General features: G+C 41.0%; 1 protein-coding gene and 1 non-coding gene across 2 annotated transcripts in view; one reads left to right on the top strand and one right to left on the bottom strand.

Annotated features, from left to right (window-relative positions):
• The window catches only part of IGSF11 (immunoglobulin superfamily member 11), a 227,247-nt gene that overhangs the window by 38,767 nt on the left and 165,805 nt on the right, over positions 1–22,675 (bottom strand). The window lies entirely within an intron of this gene.
• On the top strand, positions 395–466 carry TRNAQ-UUG (transfer RNA glutamine (anticodon UUG)). Its single transcript has one exon. It is a non-coding gene; the product is annotated as a tRNA-Gln (tRNA).

Below are 22,675 nucleotides of genomic sequence, written 5' to 3'. Positions count from 1 at the left end.
GGCGAACCGAACTTGCAAATCCATGCGAACTTTGCAGTGTTCGGCATGCCGAACACGAACCCATTTTTAAAAAAACTTCAGATAAAGTTTGGGTTCGGCGTTCGCTTAAACACCGCGACACGCCGCCGCCCGGGAGGAGAGTAGGGAATATCTTGATGGGATTCCGGGGGCGGAGCTTTGATGTCATCTATACTTCTTCCTGGTTGGCCGAAATAAAGCCACGTGCCAGGAAGAAGTCTGTGTGACATCAAAGCTCCGCCCCCATCGTGGGATTCCCCAGCTCCTTGTGCTTACGGCATGGCTGGGGTGTTCTTTCACATGAAAATTAAAAAAAATATTTTTACATGAAAGGACCTTCCTTTACTTGCTTGGAAGAGAGTGCAGAAGCGTCGCCGGTTTCATGGTGTAATGGTTAGCACTGTGGACTTTGAATCCAGCGATCCGAGTTCAAATCTCGGTGGAACCTCCTTTTTTTATTTTAATTTATTTTAATTTTTATTTATCATCATCATCATCATCATCATCATCATCATGCTTCTTTATATAATAAAAGGGGGTTGGGTCCTTTTAATGCTTTCTTGGTGGGAAAATAGATCAGCAGCATGAAGCAAGCCAGACAGCCAGGAGGCCAAAATATGGAAAGGAATAGAATAATAATTAGAAATAAAATGGACTGTCTGCCATTGATTGGATGAAATATCGCTTAGATCCAGCCATGAGTGAAAGTGAGTATTACATATGTGTTATTAGGGGTTTTTAATTAAATATTTTAAATTGTTTTTTTAAATATTGTTTTTTCTTGCTGGAAGCCATCCAGAGTCCTTCGGGAGCTGGGCAGCATATAAGTAAGATTAATAAATAAATGCACAAATAAAAAATAGAACAAAAGAGAGAATCCTGTAAGGGCAGCTTACAGACCTAAAGCCTTGTAGAAAAAAGTAAAGGGTCTTGCTTGTGGCAGTAGTATAATAAAAGGTGGGCTCACCTAATCTTTCTTGGCAGGAACTCCTTAAGCACAAGTGCGATTACTAAAGAGTGTTTCTATTTCACCTGAAATGTGTCTATGAATGTGGCAGGAGAGATAGATGCTTCAATTCATCTTACACCTGGGCAAGATTACATTCTCCTCCCATCTCCCATGTATTCTTTCAAGTTTTTATTACATTGACATTACTATGCTACGCTACTCAACATGCCTATTTTTCATTGGGCACGTACTTCTCTGTTAAGTATATTTAAAACATTTTTTTTTGCATTTTCAAAGCCTGCGGTTCCCCTAAGCCTAGTAATACTTCCCTTTACTTTCTCAGTGACCCTATTTTCACTATATATTTTTCATTTAAAATACCTTTGTCCAAGATTTTGATTTAGTACAGAAGGAAAAAAAAAAAGCTAACCTAAGCATTTTTAGAACTGGGAAAAGGAATCTAACAAGACAACAGAAAATAAAGTACGCTGTTTTCTTTTCATCTCATAGTAAATGCCTACGTGCCATGCAACACTTTAAATAAGCAGACAGACATGATATTTAAATAAGCAGACAGACATGATACATGAGACCACATTTGGAATACTGTGTTCAGTTCTGGAGACCTCACCTACAAAAAGATATTGACAAAATTGAACGGGTCCAAAGACGGGCTACAAGAATGGTGGAAGGTCTTAAGCATAAAACGTATCAGGAAAGACTTAATGAACTCAATCTGTATAGTCTGGAGGACAGAAGGAAAAGGGGGGACATGATCGAAACATTTAAATATGTTAAAGGGTTAAATAAGGTTCAGGAGGGAAGTGTTTTTAATAGGAAAGTGAACACAAGAACAAGGGGACACAATCTGAAGTTAGTTGGGGGAAAGATCAAAAGCAACGTGAGAAAATATTATTTTACTGAAAGAGTAGTAGATCCTTGGAACAAACTTCCAGCAGACGTGGTTGGTAAATCCACAGTAACTGAATTTAAATATGCCTGGGATAAACATATATCCACCCTAAGATAAAATACAGGAAATAGTATAAGGGCAGACTAGATGGACCATGAGGGGTTTTTCTGCCGTCAGTCTTCTATGTTTCTATGTTTCTATATTGTGGCCCACAGGTTCCTAGGTATCAGCAACCACTATACTAACCATTGTATTGGCAGACACATTCATTACCCATACATCTGTGCTATTTCCCACCTGACCTTGATAGAGCTGATAGTGTGTGTCTGGGCCTGGCAGAAATAAAACAGAAGGACTGCCAGATTATCAAAGCCCCTTTGATTCATGCTGCGCTCTGGATTCCCTGTTGCCTTTGTGAGCAGTGATAAGACAGTGTAACTCCTCTCTCCCACAGCAGAATGGAGTCTCTCTACCGTCCCTGGGAGGAGAGTTGGCCACTGTTCCCAGAGATAACTGAAAGTATATCTACCTTCCACTCCGTGCCAAGTTCACTGATACAGAAGAGGAGAAACTCAGTGTGCGAGGCGATAAGTACGGCTTAAAATAGTTGGAGCAATAAATTACGTTTCTTGGAGCTTGCTCTGATCTTTCGGAAAGGTTACTTTGCTCTTTTTATTTGGTTTTTGTTGAAGGAACAATTGTTCACTTAAATGGAATACAGCGGATATATGGATATTGGTTAGGCCAGTGATGGGCGAACCTACGGCATGGGTGACACAATGGCATGTGGAGCCATATCTGCTGGCACGCTCAGCTCCAATATGTATGTCTGTGCCAGCCAGCTATTTTTCTGGCTCACACAGAGGCTCTGGGAGGGCATTTTTTGGCTTTCAGAGAGCCTCCAGAGGGATGGGGGCGGCATCAATCCCCTTATATAGAGTGCTGGTGAGACCACATTTGGAATACTGTGTTCAGTTCTGGAGACCTCACCTACAAAAAGATATTGACAAAATTGAACGGGTCCAAAGACGGGCTACAAGAATGGTGGAAGGTCTTAAGCATAAAACGTATGAGGAAAGACTTAATGAACTCAATCTATATAGACTGGAGGACAGAAGGAAAAGGGACATGATCGAAACATTTAAATATGTTAAAGGGTTAAATAAGGTTCAGGAGGGAAGTGTTTTTAATAGGAAAGTGAACACAAGAACAAGGGGACACAATCTGAAGTTAGTTGGGGGAAAGATCAAAAGCAATGTGAGAAAATATTATTTCACTGAAAGAGTAGTAGATCCTTGGAACAAACTTCCAGCAGATGTGGTTGGTAAATCCACAGTAACTGAATTTAAACATGCCTGGGATAAACATATATCCATTGTAAGATAAAATACAGGAAATAGTATAAGGGCAGACTAGATGGACCATGAGGTCTTTTTCTGCCGTCAGTCTTCTATGTTTCTATTTTCCCTGGCTCCAGGGAAGACTTTGGAACCTGGGAAAGGTAAAACACAAGCCTACTGGACCCACCAGAAGTTGGGAAACAGGCTGTTTCCAGCCTCCAGAGGGCCTCTGGGGGAGTTGGGGAAGCTGTTTTCAACCTCCCCATTCATTGAATTATGGGTGTTGGCACTTGTGCATATGCGATAGCGCACACCCACCCTGCTCTTTTGGAACCAAGGAGAAAAAGGTTCGCCATCACTGGGTTAGGCATTAATAAAAGGCTGTGGAAAATAGTCCTGATAGTCTTTCTGTGCTTCCTCTTCTCATTAGCACTTGCCTACCTGTATGAAAGTTTAGCATACATAGAAACATAGAAAATTGACAGCAGAAAAAGATTTCATGGTCCATCTAGTCTGCCCTTATACTATTTCCTGTATTTAATCCTAGGATAGATATATGTTTATCCCAGGCATGTTTAAATTCAGGTACTGTGGATTTACCAACCAAGTCTGCTGGAAGTTTGTTCCAAGGATCTACTACTCTTTCAGTAAAATAATATTTTCTCATGTTGCTTTTGATATTTCCCCCAACTAACTTCAGATTGTGTCCCCTTGTTCTTGTGTTCACTTTCCTATTATACATAAACCTTTAACTGTATAGCACCTGCCGGTGTTTCTAGAAGATCAAAGAAAGTTATTGTCATATTATAGAATATCGTCTCTAACAAAAGAACAAATGCAGTTCCAATTCAGTGGAGAAACAAGAGGACGTGAAACCTATAGAGCAGGAATATACTAGGTAGCGGTGGGGAAAAGCACCTGTTTTCCTTAACGCTTGCCTCCCAGAATTGCTCCCATCTGTAATGAATGGCAGCAATAGAATTACAATATATGCATTTCTCATTAATGCCCAGTTAACCTCTGAAAACCTGACCTTCCCTTACAAATGATAAAAGGAAAACTATGTTAACAGAAAATTCTAATAATATATGGTTACATTTTACTACATGCCATTGAGTTAGTTTTGACTCTAGTTGGTCACATATAGAATTATCTTGACAGAGTCAACTTTCCTATAAAAAAACAGGGTTTAATTATATGTACAGTTATTTCTGAACACATGGGTATATACTTGGTCTTTATATCCTTTCCTTTTTGTTTCTATCTTCATTCTCTTGTTAGCTGCCATCTCAATCCAAGCAGGGGAACTGTAAATTTAAGAAGCTGTTGAATTTACTTTAGTCCAGAAATCCAATAACCCAATAGCTAGGCTCTTGGAAGTAATACAGTGATCCCCCGCTCGTTGCGAGGGTTCCGTTCCAGGACCCCCCGCAACGAGCGGGTTTTCACGAAGTAGCGCTGCGGAAGTAAAAACACCATCTGCGCATGTGCAGATGGTGTTTTAAACTTCCGCAGCGCTAGCGAGGAGCCGAAGATTGGGGGGCGGCGCGGCTCTTTAAAAACATCGCCACCGACATGGGGGGCTCGCTAGCACCCCCCGAACCCCCAACCCGGGTTTGGGGGGGTGCTAGCAAGCCCCCCATGTTGGCGGCGATGTTTTAAAAGAGCCGCACCGCCCCCCAATCTTCGGCTCCTCAGCGGCGAGCGAGCGAAGCCAAGCCGGCAGCAATGTCGCCGCCGCTGCAGCCAACGCGTGCTACGATCTTCCGGGCCAGCCAGGCTCAGTCACGGAAGGCAGCCGCTTGGCCCGGGATGCTGGGCCGAGAGGAGCCGGGCTTGATCCGCTGAGCCTGGCTGGCCCGGAAGATCGTAGCGCGCGTTGGCTGCAGCGGCGAGCGAAGCCAAGCCGGCAGCAATGTCGCCGCCGCTGCAGCCAACGCGCGCTATGATCTTCCGGGCCAGCCAGGCTCAGTCACGGAAGGCAGCTGCTTGGCCCGGGATGCTGGGCCGAAAGGAGCCGGGCTTGAAGATCGCAGCGCGCGTTGGCTGCGGTGGCGAGGGCTTGCGATGGAGGGTGGAGGAAGCGGCCATGGGAGGGCGAGCTGCCTCAGGGAGGAGGATCGGGCGGGACCAGGTGGGGGCTGGAATTTCTCCGCTGGGAAGAAGCGGCCAGGGCGAAGGGCGGGCGAGCGGCGAAGGGCGGGCGAGCGGGTGCTGGGGAGGGCTTCTCGCCCTCCCGCCAGCAAGAGGGGGAGCGAACGGCGTGGGCAGGCGAAGGGTGGGCGAGCGGCAGCGAGGAGTGTGCGTGGGCGGTGGGGAAACTCCTCGCTGATGCCAGCAAGAGGGGGAAGACCCAGGGAAGCCGCCCAGCAGCTGATCTCCCGGTTGCCATCTACGCATGCGTGCCCATAGAAAAAAAGGGCACGCATGCGTAGATGGTATTTTGACTTCCGGGTTGAAAAATCGCAAATTACCCTGTTCGCAATGGTCGGGGACGCAATAACCGGGGGATCACTGTACTCCCATAACATCTACAGAGCTTTAGATTTCTATAGCACAGGGTGAAAAGGAATGTTTTAAAAACAAACCCATATATCTAGAAGAAAACCAAGTATGCAATTTTGATAAAAATAAAATTACTACTTGCCCAATTCCTTTAATATTTCTTGTTCCATGACTGGAGAATCCTGTTTTTTCTTCTACATTCCTATCTTAGAATCATAGAAACATAGAAGACTGATGGCAGAAAAAGACCTCATGATCCATCTAGTCTGCCCTTATACTATTTTTTGTATTTTATCTTAAGATGGATATATGTTTATCCCAGGCATGTTTAAATTCAGTTACTGTGGATTTACCAACCACATCTGCTGGAAGTTTGTTCCAAGGATCTACTACTCTTTCAGTAAAATAATATTTTCTCATGTTGCTTTTGATCTTTCCCCCAACTAACTTCAGATTGTGTCCCCTTGTTCTTGTGTTCACTTTCCTATTAAAAACACTTCCCTCCTGAACCTTATTTAACCCTTTGGCATATTTAAATGTTTCGATCATGTCCCCCCTTTTCCTTCTGTCCTCCATATTGAGTTCATTAAGTCTTTCCTGATACATTTTATCTTGTTTTCCTAAAGCTTGCATTTTGAAGATCTAAATGCAATTCTGAAGTTGTTTTATATTATTAGCAGGTCTATAAATATAACAACAAAGTACACTGATAGGAATAAAAATAGCATCTAGATTGATGCTAACTTGCATAATGTTAATCAATCCTCATTAATTTCAGTGACATACATGAATCTCTCCTCTCCATTGTATATGCTACTGCCCACTTGGTTATACTATGAGAGAGTTAATGTAGTTCTTTTGATGCATCTAACATTCAAGTCTAGAGAACGAGCATTTTTTTCTAAAGAGTTAGACCTTGAGGTCTCTGCACTTTCATTTGATTGCAGAGGAATTTTGTAACAACTGTACCGATAAGGCTCGGTGATTCTTTTCATGCTTTGATGAATAAAGAAAGGCTGTTAAGTAAAACAAGGAACACTTTCCAAAATCACAGTACATTCTCTCATCGCTCCTTCTGCTTAATGAAGAATTTAGCTGTAATTCAAATGTACAATTCATGTTGCTATTTGTGACTGCAGACAATGGCAGGCCATCCAACTCTGAATTGTCAGCATAAGCAAGCCAAGGTTTCTGGTTTACATGTAATGCTAAACAACAAACCAATAATCAGATTGAGTTTATCTAGAATGGGAAAAGATTGAGCAAAAATGTATCAAAACATCATGAGCACACAACAGATATAAACTTAAAGTAAGCTGCTTCAAACTCGACTGCAGGAAATAAAATTTTAGTAACCGAGTAGTTAATGCATGGAACTCACTACCTGACTCTATAGTATTATCACCTTACCCTCAAAATTCTACCCTTAGACTATCCACTGTTGAACTCACCCATTTCCTAAGAGGTCAGCAAGGGGCATGCATAAATGTACCAATGTGCCCACCATCCCCTGTCCTAATGTTTCTCTCTCTCTTTCTCTCTCCTTCTCTACCTACCTACCTACCTACCTACCTACCTACCTACCTACCTACCTGTTTGATTTTTATGCCGCCCTTCTCCTTAGACTCAGGGGGGCTTAAAACATGTTAGCAATAGCACTTTTTAACAGAGCCAGCATATTGTCCCCACAATCTGGGTCCTCATTTTACCCACTTCGGAAGGATGAAAGGATGAGTCAACCTTGAGCCGGTGATGAGATTTGAACCACTAAACTACAGATCTACAGTCAGCTTCAGTGGCCTGCAGTACAGCACTCTACCTGCTGCGCCGTCCCGGCTCTACTCTTCTCTCTTGCTAGTATCATGTACATAAATATTGTTATATCTTTGTATACAACCAATACATACTTGACCAAACAAACAAATAAATAAAAAGCTATTCTTTTTCATTTTGGCCATATAACCTACTTGGCCAATCATCTTTATTAACGGTGCGTGTATGGATAAAACCCATTATTGAATATCGGATCCCAACATCCTTCATTACTACCCATTAATAGAATAGAATAGAATAGAATTTTTATTGGCCAAGTGTGATTGGGCACACAAGGAATTTGTCTTGGTGCATATGCTCTCAGCGTACATAAAATAAAATATACATTTGTCAAGAATCATGTGGTACGACACTTAATGATTGTCATAGGGGTAAAATACGCAATGAAGAAGCAATATTAATAAAAATCTTAGGATATAAGCAACAAGTTACAGTCATACAGTCAACATGGGAGTTAACTGGGAGTTTAACAACTTTGGCCCAGTTTACACATTCTGGTTACTACCGTGTTTCCGTGTTCTTTTTACCCCCAAAAGCCCCACTACGTCTTACTTTCGGGGTATGTCTTACATTGGAAAAAAATTGAAAGGGTCGCGTTCCCGAAGGCATCTCCCCAGAGTCCAGAAGGGCAGCCGCGGGACAGGAGCCTCGTGAGCCCTTTTCCAAGTTCAACCTCAGGGCTCCAAGCGGCGTGCACGCGTGTAGCCACAGACGCGTGTCGGGGAAGCGTGTGTCTGGAGGGGAGGAGCCGCTCTGCGCAGTTGGGCAGCCCCACCTGCCTGCCGGAAAGGAGGTGGGCGAAGGAGGGCGCAGCTCCAGCCGCTCGCCTCGGAGCTGGTCGGCCTCGCTGGCCGCTTACAGCCGAGCCTCGGCAGGTCTCGGTTGCTGGGACGAGCACCTTCGCTGCAAGCTGCCGCCCGCTCGGCTCGCTTCGGACCAGCGCCGTCCTTCGCTTTGCCAAGCCAGGGAAGAGGCGGTGGTGCCGCGGCGAGGCGAAGGGCGCGCGGGGAGCTTGGAAGCGACGTCATCGGGCTCCCCCCCCGGCAATACCCCCATGTTTCCCCGAAAGTAAGACATATGTCTTACTTTCGGGGTACGGCTTATATTAGCCGACCCCGCTGAAACCCCCGATACGTCTTACAATCGGGGGTGTCTTACTATCGGGGAAACAGGGTATATAGAATAATTTTAGAGAAAGCGGGCGGGGGGGGGACAACACACAAAACAAAAAGTTCTTCTATAACTACTTACTCAAACTGCTATTCTTCCTTTTCCCTCACTCAGATTATAAGAAGTTTACAAGAAAAAGCATGCATTAGCAAAGCAAGCCATTTTATTTATTTGTTTGTATACTGCTTTTATTATTTTTCACAAATAACTCAAGGCAATGAACATATGCAACATACTTTCTTCCTCCTATTTTCCCCGTAACAACAACCCTAAGAGGAGACTGGGCTGAGAGAGCATGTTTGCTCACAAATTACCCACCTGCTCGTGATCAAACAGAACAGCTGAATTAAAGTCCATGTTTTATTACTACAGTTTCAAGTTCTAATACATCTTGCATATTTGTACCATAGTTTACAATGAATGAAAACTTTCTAAGCTTAAGGCTCTTTTGAAGAATGTGTTTCTAGTTGCATTCATATCAGGCTAGGCAAAAAATGTAAAGGGGAAAATGTGATATGGTGTTGCATCTGGAACACTTTAAAACAGCTGTATTTGTTCCTGGGTACTACTTCTGACAAAAGATGTAATTTCTGTAAGATGTTTCCAACAGTTGATACATGCTTCCACATGTACTCTGATTCACATTTTGCCATTCAAATCTGGATCGCTGTATTTCCTTAAACTATGTGACCAATTTTTATAATTAATAACTGCACGTTTTTCACACAAACAAATGATCCTACTTATTTCAAAGAATTTCCTAGATACCCTGAAATTTTTGTAATACCAACAAAGAAATCACGTATTTTTGTATAAGTCACTGGAAAGAAAAAAGTCTTTTACTTCTTTCTTTCTTTCCTTCTTTCCTTCTTTCCTTCCTTCCTTCCTTCCTTCCTTCCTTCCTTTGATTTGTATGCCGCCCCCTCTCCAAAGACTCAGGGCAGCTCACGACATATCAAACAATATACAGTGTTCCCTCGATTTTCGCGGGTTCGAACTTCGCGGAAAGTCTATACCACGGGTTTTCAAAAATATTAATTAAAAAATACTTTGCGGGGTTTTTTCCCTATACCACGTTTTTTCCTGCCCGATAATGTTATATGTCATCGCCAACTTTGATTTGCCTTTAATAAATATTTTTTAAAATAAACTTTCATAAATAAACATGGTGAGTAATGATCTAAATGGTTGCTAAGGGAATGGGAAATTGCACTTTAGGGGTTTAAAGTGTTAAGGGAAGGTTTGTGATACTGTTCATAGCCAAAAATAGTGTATTTACTTCCGCATCTCTACTTTGCGGAAATTTGACTTTCGCGGGCGGTCTCGGAACGCATCCCCCACGAACATCGAGGGAACACTGTACACCAATTTACACATTATACTTTGTAATTGGATGGAACCTTGATAGGCAACTGCAACTACCATAACTACAGGACCAATGTACCTGAATGATGCACATCTGGCATATTTCAGAGCTTACACTGTTGCATCTATGTTTAAATCTTATAGGTATACTTTAAAACAGGGGTCACCAACCTTTTGGATCTCAGGGACCACTAAATTCATAATTTTAAATCCCACGGACCAGTAATATGAATTTTTTGAAAAGATAAACAGTATTTAGTGCAATATTTAAAAAATGGAAATAATTTTTCTGCAAACCACCAGTGGTCCACGACTCACTGGTTGGTGACCACTGGTTTTTTTTTATGTTTTAAAATGCTTTTGGACACAATACCCTCTCCAATCTATTTCATCTAAATGCAGTTTGTATGATTTTTAGTCAGAACATCCTTTGGAAGACAGATCCAGGGCAGATAATATAGTAGTCCCTCGCTATACCGCGCTTCACCTACTGCGGCTTCACTTCATCGCGGGTTTTCAAGAAATATTAATGAGAAAAATCATTCGTGGATCTTCGCTGGTTCACGGGTTTCTGAGGAAGTCGATCGGCAGATTTAAACAGCCCACGGAACTCGATCGGCAGGTTTTTTTAAAAAAAATATCTAAAATTGTAAATACTGTATTTAAACATTGTATCTAAAATAAATACTGTGTGGGAAGGGTTTATAAACACTTAAAACAATGAAAACTTACCAAACAATTACAATATAAACACTTAAATAAGTACTATCAGTCGATAAATTCCCCATCGCGGATTTCACCTATCGCAGCCGGGTCTGGAACGTAACACCAGCGATAGGTGAGGTCTTACTGTATTTGCACACTTCAAATATTGATGGTTCAATCTCCACAATAATCCAGTGGTCCAAACAAAGATTAGAGATCTAGAGTCACCAGCAATCTCAAACAAGCCAAATGAGGAATTTTTTTTGTTACTGTATCAAGTTCTTAAAAAATATATATTAAATTGTGCTGCTTAGACACATTTTGATTCCAGTTACCTTAATAGTTTAATAGCAGAACTGGGTCACTGAATACAGATGATATAATGTTCTGAGTTAAATATTGGAGGGAACTGTAGATTCAAATACAGCTATGAAATTTATTTGCTAGTCCTGTCATGCTGAATGATTAAAACTTTCTTCTGCATGAGGAGAACCAAAAAGACAATTCAGCAGCACAAATAGAGTAAATTTAAAGAAATATGAAATCACTTAAAGCCTTCTATCCAGGTAGATAGATTATGTTTGTCTTTGTTGCTTTTACACAAACACACTTTTTTTTCCTGTTGAATCACCCTGGTATACCCAATTATGGGAGGAGCTTAATGCTTCCTTTTGCCTCTCGGCCCAACCCAGGGCCATTTCCAAGAAAGTTAATTAATTTATTCATAGCCGACACACTATATTCTGTACGTGTAATATGTTTTTGCTGAATTTGAATTTGCTCCCTTAATTTTCAAATTCAGCAAAAACATGTTATATATGTGTGTCACATTATTTTGCTGAATTTGAAAATTAAGGGAGACTAGGATAGATCTATTTCAGCCTTATTTTGGCCTCATCAGCTAGCCATACCTTCACTAGGACTTGAACCTAAAACCTTTGCCTTGTAAGGCAGAGAATTAACCTCTAGCCCAGTGTTTTTCAACCAGTGTGCCGTGGCACACTAGTGTGCCGCGAGACATGGTCAGGTGTGCCGCGAAGCTCAGCAAGAGAGAGAAAGAGAGAGAAAAAGAAAGCAAGAGAGAGAGAAAGAGAGAGAGTGAGAAAGAGAGATAGAGAGAGAAAGCAAGAGAGAAAGAGAGAAAGAAAGAAAGAAAGAGAAAGAGAGGCAGAGAAGGAGGGAGAGATAGAAAGAGCAAAAAAGAGAGGAAGGAAGGAAGAAAGGAAGGAAGGAAGAGGGATGGACAGAGAGGGGAAGGAAGGAAGAGAGAGAAAGAGGGAGAGAAATAGAGCGAAAGGGAGGAAGAGAGATATATAATTTTTTCATCCAAACTTTTTTTAGACCCCCCCACCCCCACCCCCCGCTCAATGTGCCCCATAATTTTGTATATGTAAAAAATGTGCCGCAGCTCAAAAAAAGTTGAAAATCACTGCTCTAGCCTACAGTGTCCAATCACTTCAGCTCTGCGCCAGGGAAAGGTTACATATTTTTGTGTCGAATCATATTTTTGTGTCGAATTATATATATATATACAGTGATCCCCCGATCATTGCGAGGGTTCCGTTCCAGGACCCCCCGCAACGAGCGGGTTTTCGCGAAGTAGCGCTGCGGAAGTAAAAACACCATCTGCGCATGCGCAGATGGTGTTTTTACTTCCGCCGCAGCAGCGAGGAGCCGAAGATTGGGGTTTCCCCGCCGCCCACGCAAACTCCTCGCTGCTGCCGCGCCCGCCGTTCCAAGGTTGGGGGTCCGGGGGCTGCTAGGAAGCCCCCCATGCCGGCGGCGACGTTTTAAAGCACCCGTGCGGCTTCCCAACTGAGCCCTCAAGCCAAGCTCAGAAGTTCGCCTTTGGCGCTTGGCTTGAGGGCTCAGTTGGGAAGGCGCGCGGGTGTTTTAAAACGTCGCCGCTGACATGGGGGGCTCGCTAGCACCCCCCCGAACCCCCAACCCGGGTTTGGGGGGGTGCTAGCGAGCCCCCCATGTCGGCGGCGACGTTTTAAAACACCCGCGCGCCTTCCCAACTGAGCCCTCAAGCCAAACGAACCCGGGTGGCCGGGCGAGCAGCGAGCGAACGGCGGGTGGCCGGGCGAACGGCGGGGCGAACGGCGAACGAGCGGGTGCTGGGGGGGGCTTCTCGCCCTCCCGCCAGCAAGAGGGGGAAGACCCAGGGAAGCCGCCCAGCAGCTGATCTGCCCGGCGCCTTCTACGCATGCGTGGCCATAGAAAAAAAGGGCGCGCATGCGCAGATGGTGTTTTGACTTCCGGGTTGAAAAATCGCAAATTAGCCTGTTCGCAATGGTCGGGAACGCAATAACCAGGGGATCACTGTATATTAGATAGATAGATAGATAGATAGATAGATAGATAGATAGATAGATAGATAGATATGGATATGGATGGATATGGATATGGATAGATATAAATATGGATATAGATAGATAGATATAGGTATAGATAGATAGATAGATAGATAGATAGATAGATAGATAGATAGATAGATAAGATAGATAGATATACACACTGTTCAAAAATAAAGGAAACACTCACATAATACATCCTACATCTGAATGAATGAAATATTCTCATTGAATATTCCATTTGCACAACTATTCCATTTGCACAACAGCATGTGAAATTGACTGTCAATCAGTGTTGCTTCCTAAGTGGACAGTTTGATTTCATAGAAGTTTTATTTACTCTGTTTTTAAGTGTTCCCTTTATTTTTTTGAGCAGTGTGTGTGTGTGTATATGCGCCTATCTTCATTTTTTTTAAAATCACTTGAACAAACCTCTTACCCTCATTTACTCAAAGCTCCCCAAATAACTGCAGGCAACTGATAACAATGGCAAGAACAATTACACCCAGCGACTGTTTCCAGCGATGTGTTTTCCTCTCGGTGCTCATTAATTTTGATTAAAGAATTTGCAAGGTGCACTTCAGCCCAGCATCAGTGTCATCTTTCCTCCATTACACAGAGGAAAGAGCTGAGCCCAGCTGTGATATATTATAATATAAGTGGAATCGCCTACATAGGGCCACGTGCACGCTAAAAGAGTTTCTCTTAATGAGAATCAAACTGCCTTCCAGCCAAGCCCCAGAAAATAATTTAGAGGCTGCAAAATCTGAAGTTAAACCAGTGACAAAAAGCACAAAGGGTCGATGTCTAATTAGCATTCCTCCCAGGGAGCTAAAGGCAGTAGTAATGCAAAACCGCTACCACTGTTATCACTTACTTTTTTCCTTCACCCACCCCTGCTGCCAGTGTCTCTGTTCAGATTCATCAAGCTGAGCCAAGTCAGCAAAGATGCACTGTGCTGTGGATTGGTGCCAAGTACAGTCAGCGGCGCAGCCGCGCAGCAACAGCAGCCTGCATTCCTTTGCTAACACAGCAATGCAGATGCTCTGGGGAACTGTGAAGTGCCGGTAATCTCTGCAGGAGGATGAATCTGCTTGCTCCAGAACCCAGGATCTGAGCTGGCAGCAGGGGAATAGAAGCAGGTCAGGGAGACTCTGCCAAGAGGCTTGTTCCTATTTCCTGTTTGCCGATCCATAAAAAATACATTAATGGCCCAGCAGCCTCGTAAATGATTTATAGTCAGATGTGTAAATTTCCTTCTCCTTGCTGAAAAATGGGGTGATAAACTGCCTAATAAAGAAAACTACTTAAGGCCAAACATGATCAATAATAGATCACGATAGAGAAGGGGGGGGGGGAATTCCCAAGAGGTACAGCGGACAGATGGCCCATGGGGAATAGATGAGCCAATACGGGAACATTAGAATGAAGGTTTTTTTGTGCATGGGTTAAAATAAAAAATGATGATGACAAGATGGCAGTGGGAGAAATGGATGAAGAAAATAACTCTGTTATCCATGCTATATAAAGTGCTTAATAGACAGCAGAAGAGACTATCCAAAGTGTTGGTAATGACCTTTAAAGCCCTACATGGCATTGGGTCAGAATACATCCAGAACCGCCTTCTACTGCACGAATCCCAGTGGCCGATAAGGTCCCACAGAGTTGGCCTTCTCCGGGTCCCGTCGACCAAACAATGTCATTTGGCGGGCCCCAGGGGAAGAGCCTTCTCTGTGGCGGCCCCGGCCCTCTGGAATCAACTCCCCCCCAGAGATTAGAACGGCCCCCAACCCTCCTTGTCTTTCGCAAATTACTCAAGACCCACCTTTGTCGCCAGGCATGGGGGAGTTAGGATATTCCTTCCCCTGGGCCATTACAAGTTATGTATGGTATGTTTGTGTGTATGTTTGGTTTTTATAATAAGGGTTTTTAGTTGTTTTATTAAATTGGATTGTTACATGTAGTTTTCTATCATTGTTGTTAGCCGCCCCGAGTCTGCGGAGAGGGGCGGCATACAAATCAATTAATAATAACAATAACAATAACAATAACAATAACAATAATAATAATAATAATAATAATAATAATAATAATAATACATTGTAGAAATTTGGGAAAGCTACAGATTCTGACTGAGACTATTAAAATGTTTAGATTACTCACAGATTCTATAAATAGCAACATTTAAATTTAAAAAATGTGACCCACCGTCCATCCATCCATCTCTAAATGGGGGAGGGGCTTTTCAGTCTCAGAACAAATATATTAGGGCAATCCTTTTTGAAAGCCTTTAGAGCAGTGGTTCTCAAACTGGGGTTGGGACCCCTTTGGGGTCGAACAACTGTTTCACAGGAGATGCCCAAGACCATGGGAAAAGACAAATTTCCCATGGTATTATGAACTAAAGTTTCTATTCTGGCACCTTGGAACACATTTTTACAATCCGACCAATCAGGTGTTTACAGTGGGGGTGTCCCTCTGACCTTCCTGCCAATCAGCTTAAAGCTCTATATGGAGAATTGGTGCTCGACTTATGGTTGGGAGTCACCACAACATAAAGACCTATATTTAGGAGTCGCGGCATTAGAAAGGTTAAGAACCACTGCTTTAGAGAAACTGGAATAGAGTAAACCACAAAAGGAAGACCTATCAGTTTTGCTTTTTCCTGCATTTAGGAAAAAACTTGCCAGTAACTCAAAGCAAAAAGCAAAATTAAAGCCTCACTACGTTTAGAGATGAAAAGATCTTGTTGACCTGCCTGAAAAACATTTGCTATTTCGAACTAAAGGTAAAGAATGTCAAAATGCAAGTCTAAAACAACACAGCTAATGTCAGTGAATACACAGCTCCAAGATCTGTCAGTTTCATTTTTTTCTACATGACAGATTTAATTATATCGGAAGTTCCTTCATAGTTTTATTGAAAAGTCAAAGAATTTCCTATCAAAGAAGGAAATAAAAATTCACACTCATTCCTAAAAAACAACAACCGCAAGACAAACTGAACAACCATGGTGTTCCCTTTTCCTTAGTAGCAGTTTCAGAAACTTTTAAGAGTATCACTGAAAAAGAAATGAAATAAAATGTTGAACCACTAATTTCATCAGCTGTGAAAATATCAGCTGATGTATCAGCCTGCTATTCTGCCATTTCAAAGATCATTTATGCTAATGAAATAAGTCTGAAGTGTAATGGTAACTTGTGTTCATCAGCAAAAGACCAAAGAATGAAGGCATCCATTCTGATAGACATTTCTGGTGAGGTGGACAGGTGCAACAGAACCCAAAAGAACTAAGATACAGTTATCCTCTTGGTTAAAAATAAGCTATAAGTTTCAGAAACTTTTAAGAGTATCACTGATACTTCTGCCGCACTTCTGCCTTCTGCTGCACGAATCCCAGAGACCAGTTAGGTCCCACAGAGTTGGCCCTCTCCGGGTCCCGTCGACTAAACAATGTCGTTTGGCGGGACCCAGGGGAAGAGCTTTCTCTGTGGCGGCCCCGACCCCCTGGAACCAACTCCTCCCAGATATCAGAGTTGCCCCCACCCTCCTTGCCTTTCGTAAGCTCCTTAAAACCCACCTGTGTCGTCAGGCATGGAGGAACTGAGATATTCTCTTCCCCCTAGGCTTATAAAATTTATGCATGGTATGTCTGTATGTATGATTGGTTTCTTAAATTGGGGTTTTTTTTACATTGCTTTTAATATTAGATTTGTTCAAATTGTCTTTTTACTGTTGTTAGCCGTCCCGAGTCTACGGAGAGGGGTGGCATACAAATCTAATAAATAAATAAATAATAAATAAATAATAAATAAATAAAAAGTAAGTAAGTAAGTAAGTAAGTAAGTAAGTAAGTAAGTAAGTAAGTAAGTAAGTAAGTAAGTAAGTCAGGGCTGTCAAACTCGATTTAATTGAGAACTGCATCAGGGTTATGTTTGACCTCTGGGGACCAGGCTGGGCATGGCCAACTCAGCGTCATTTGTGTCAGAGGTGCCTGTGGTAGCTTGAGGGCTCCATTTTCAGCTGCCTTCTGCCAGTGAAAATGGAGCTTGGGAGGGCCGCATTTCCTGAACCCTCCGGAGTGCAAAAAACAGCACAATGGAAAACCAGAAGAGCATTTTTCTGAACTTTTGGTTTGTCCATTGGGGGATTATTTTGCCTCCGTGGCTTCAGGGAAGCTTTCCTCAAGCATCCGGAGGATGAAACAGCCTTTCCCAAGGCCAAAAATTAGCTGGCGAGCACATGCATGTACGTTGGAGCTGAAACATGGCAAAGTCTTGTGTGCCTTCCAATATGGCTCCGCATGCCATCTGTGGCACACGTGCCATAGGCTTGCTCTCACGGGCCTACATAGAATATGGTAAAGCAGAATGGTTTCAAATATGCAAAGGAGTGGGACAAAATTAGTATATACAGTGGTCCCTCGATTTTCGTGGGTTCGAACTTCGTGAAACGGCTATACCACGGTTTTTCAAAAATATTAATTAAAAAATACTTTGCTGTTTTTTTCCCTATACCACAGTTTTTCCCGCCCGATGACATCATACGTCATCGCCAAACTTTCATCCGCCTTTAATAAATATTTTTTAAATAAACTTTAATAAATAAACATGGTGAGTAATAATCTAAATGGTTGCTAAGGGAATGAGAAATTGCAGTTTACGGGTTTAAAGTGTTAAGGGAAGGCTTGTGATACTGTTCATAGCCAAAAATAGTGCATTTACTTCCGCATCTCTACTTCGCGGAAATTCGACTTTCGCGGGTGGTCTCGGAACGCATCCCCCGTGAAAATCGAGGGAACACTGTATAGTGCTTTCTCTTTGTCACCTGTCAAATAGATATTGACACAGGCTGAATTAGAAGATGAGTGTAATTTTAAATCTGAAAGAAGAAACATCAATAACTTGCACTATGTTACCTACATTACTCTGATGATTAAAATGCAAACAACTGGCAAGCTCTACTAATGAAAATCAAGGAACACAGTAAAATGTGATTTAAGGTTAAACATTATTTCAAACTTTATAGATAAAATGTAGTGGCAGCTATGCATGGCAATCCCAGCTGTAGGAGGTGCATACATTCTGAACATGCTTTAAGGGATTCTTTTTTTTTTAGCCTCAATGCAAAATAAGTAGGAACATTTCTTATTCCTGTGTAATCATAGTATGTATACTCTAACTTGTACTGTATGTAATAATAAAATATATAACGAGCTAAAATGGCTAAAAATAAATGGAGATTTGAGTGGATTATTTCTTTGGCATTTTGCCTTTGGAAAACATTTTTGTATGTTTTCTCAGTGGTACTTCTGACAGTCTACTTAGGTTAACTTGCAAAGTAATTAAGAAAAAAAAGAAATGCAGTAAGATTTTATGATTTAAAATGCATGCCAAACGATGAAGAGGCATCATCCTGTTTTTAAGCAATAGCTTCAGAGATGTGCTTTAAAATCCACATTCAATTTAATAATAGATAAAATATATAACTGTGTGGAAATGGATGAAATTACTAATTCAATTAAGGGAAATAAAATCAACAAATCAAAAAGAACATGGCAAAAATGGCATGAATGGATTGAAAAGATAATATAGAAATAATATAATAACAGGCAACAGTACAATTGAAATGAACGACAGATACCTTGTAAATATTTTTATTTATCATTCAGGAATTGTAATAAATATTAGACAACAAATGTATAAGAAATAATGCATACTAATGAATGTAGTAGGTTAAAAAATAATGTAACTCACTAACAAAAAAGGTTTGTGATCTGTAAAAACAGAACAAAATATGATCTGAAAATTCTTCAATGTGAAAATATAATAAAGAAACTTAAAAAAAAAATCCACATTCAAGAAAAGTAAAGGGGACAACTCTGGCTGAATTGTAGTAAAATTAATCAAGCACCGATTCTTCCAAAAGCCTTCAAAGAAGGTTAACAGAGAACTTGTAACCCAAATTTAACAAAACACTGCTACAGTGAAAAGAATGGGCAGTGAAATCGGAGCCAAAACTATGGACAATGAATTGGGCGAGAGAAATGCTTTGAAAGAATGGCATGAAAACAAGGCACTCTCTGTGCTTTATGAGAACGGGCTTGTTTTCTTTAATAGGGCGAAGGGATGAAACCACACTCACTTGTAGCTCATTGGTGTCATAAGACCACTAAAACAGCCAAAGCAACTATAAATATGCCTTCGTGCCATTCTTTCATAATCATTGTGGGAATAGCAAAGCTTTTTGACTCCTGCTGCTGAGTGCCAGTTGATTGACAACAAGGCTCCTTTATTTGAGACATTATAAATGAGGAGCAGGCCAACCTGGAATGTATTACCAAGCCCTGGCTAGGTTTGGGGAGGATGCCCTCTTTGGAATATGCCCCACCAGGTTTAAGGTGTGGCATCAGCCAAGCCCTTTGCCCCTGGGTTCTCCCCTGAGTAAATGGTGGATAAATTATAAATGCTCTTGTATACTACAGGTGTAAACTGTTACTTCAGAAATCACATGCACTTATAAAGATATCTCCATTCCCAATATGAAGTAGCATATAAACCTAAGCAAATCAAAGAAGAAACTCAACCAGTGTGTATTGTGCTGTGTTTAACAACTTGCTGAAATGAATGAGAAATTTATAGATGGAAAATGTCACAGATAGATGCAAATGCCATACCTTAGAAAAATCTGGATTGTGATGAGTGACTATCGTGAATGGAAATAAGGAAGTATGCGTACAGCATTATTAGCAATTTCTGTCAATAGAGGAGAGGGGGCAGAAGGAGAATCATTCAAGATATCTGATTGGTAGAAAATGGATGACCTGACATATGGACACTCTAATCAGTGGTCCCCAAACTACAGCCCGCGGGCCACAAGCAGCCCACTGAGGCCATTTATCCGGCCTGCCAGTGAGTGACAAGAGCACAGGGGAAAGAGAGAGAGAAAGAAAGAAAAGGGAAAGAGAGGGAGGGAAGGAGAAGTGGAGAGGAATGAAGGAGGGAAGGAAGGAAGGAGAAATGGAGGGAACAAGGAAGAAAGAAAGGAAGAATGAAATGAATGGAGGGACAGAGGAAGGAAGGACTGTTTGGGGGGGGGGTAATATTTTTAATTTTTTCTCTCAACATACATTCAAACAACACAGTGTACCATCTAATTTTCCATGAATAAAATGCAGTATTTTGTTAGTAACTAATATCAATCACCAAAAAAGTTGCAAGTTTTTTTTTCTAATTTTGTCATCCAGTTACATTCATTTTCTTTTAATTAAATTTCCTCCTTAATATTCCTTCAAAAAGTGCAATACCAGTTATATTTCTAACTTATTAACCATTATGCCAAAGTGCTTCCTTCTTTCTTTATACATTTTTCATAAGCCAAGGAAACCTTGTACAGTATAGCCAATCAGATGTTAACAAAAGAAAATTAAAAACAAAACATAAACTCCCCCCTCTAAATAGTACATTCCCATTTTGTTTTTTACTTTAAAACAAGGTATGTGCAGTATGCATAGGGATTTGTTCATAGCTTTTTTATATAGTCCGGCCCTCCAACAGTCCGAGGGACAGTGAATTGGCCCCTTGTGTAGTTTGGGGACCCCTGCTTTAGAAAAATCTGGATTGTGATGAGTGACTATAGTGAATGGAAATAAGGAAGTATGCGTATAGCATTATTAGCAATTTCTGTCAATAGAGGAGAGGGGACAGAAGGAGAATCATTCAAGATATCTGACTGGTCGAAAATAGATGATCTGATATATGGACACTCTACATAAAGATCAAGTAACCTCTGCCAGGAAAAAGATCTATAGAGAAGAAATTGAAATCTCTTTTCCCAGAAAAATAGGGTTAGGGCAAACAAGGCCAGCCATTAAGGCATTTCTATTGTAACAACACCACAAAGTAAAAATCCCTTTCCCCCAACTGGATATAAATATTTGCTTATACCTCTTCGTGCTTGAATTATCTTCTACACTCTTCTCTTTGTATTTATGTTACAAGTGTGAACATGGAGCTTCTGCTTCAATTTTATTTATCCACAACCCGTGCCCAGACACCATATTTAATGTTTGATTGATGCAAGCTTTTTGGCAGACAATTTCCAGCTTAAAAGTGGCTGGAAATAAACAAACAAGCATAATGCAGACCATTTGCTGCATCAAGAGAATGGTATAAAAGTATGTGCTACCAACAAGTTAACTTACTTACGCACATAAAAGGATTAAAAATAGTTGCCATAAATTGCGGCAAAAATCCACTCTGATTACACAAAAGACTGAAATTAGATATCAGAACTAGCAACGCTAAAATGAAACCTAGTATTTATATTTATTTTTTCCACCCTGCAGGATGCCAAAATGATTGTATAGCCTGGCATAAAAATTATAGTATGCAGAATTATACCTTTTAAAAGCTGAAATGAAATGTAACTTTCCCTTGAGGATGACGGTGGCAACTGCACTGAACTGAGAACAAAAAGCTGAAAGAAGTCAAAAGCAAAGAAAGCATATATAACTTTCACTAATGTCCATTTGGATTCATCTTTCTCAAATGTCACTTTTACTGCAGAAATTTCTATTTTTACAGGAGATTAAATTGCATTTACTAGAAATTGCATTTAGGTCTGAAACTTCCAGTCTTTAATTATATAATTAAATGTCATTAAAATTTGACAAGGTTGCTTTGTTTGCATTAGTGATTGCTTTTATTGATGGAGTTAAATATTGTTTGACTGAAAGGCAAGATTGAAAGATCCCAAACAAATATATGCATGCTCATGCATGCAAGGCAATAAGAACTCTATTCTGGACAATTTTGACCCTTTCAATCTGCTTTCCAAAAACTAATACCCAAATCTGACTCAACTGACTTAGAATTCTGACAGTTGTGATCCAATGTGAACATGAGATTAAAGAAGCTCATTGGAATTAAATACTTCAATCCCGAAAATCTTCCTTGACCTTTTAAGGTTCAGTTTCTGCATAGTGAGTTAACAAAAAGAATGGACCAGTTTAAATAGATTAGGGAACTATCAATAGGCAAGGAGTCTTCGGAGAGGGACGGCATACAAATCTAATAAATAAATAAATAAGGAGGTACATATTATTTTTTTCTATCAATGTGTTAGAAAGATGGATACAAGAAATCTACAGCTAATGGGTATTGATTACTAAAACAATTATCTACCTGTCCTTAAACTAGAACACCAAAACTAGTTACCAGAATTAATAAAATGCAGTAGAGAGAAGTTCTCTGAAGATGGGTTCTAGCACGAGTCCAAAAGGTCTGGTTCTGGTGATTGACCCAGATTCGATCTTGCAACATTATCCAGGGAGACATATATTTACCTTCATTCCTAATAATTGTTCTCATTCAACTTAATAAAGGAAATGTTTTTCAATTATTTCAAAGAAAAAAGAATGGCAAATAAATTCTTAATAATATAAAATAATGTTCATGTACTTAGCTTAGTTCTGAAGTTACTATGTGTGAATGTGTTTTCTATTTAGTTACAATCTCAT

This window comes from Erythrolamprus reginae, chromosome 4 (genome assembly GCF_031021105.1).
Source record: "Erythrolamprus reginae isolate rEryReg1 chromosome 4, rEryReg1.hap1, whole genome shotgun sequence".
Taxonomy (NCBI): Eukaryota; Metazoa; Chordata; class Lepidosauria; order Squamata; family Dipsadidae; genus Erythrolamprus; species Erythrolamprus reginae.
This window is presented reverse-complemented; position numbering and strand designations above follow the sequence as displayed.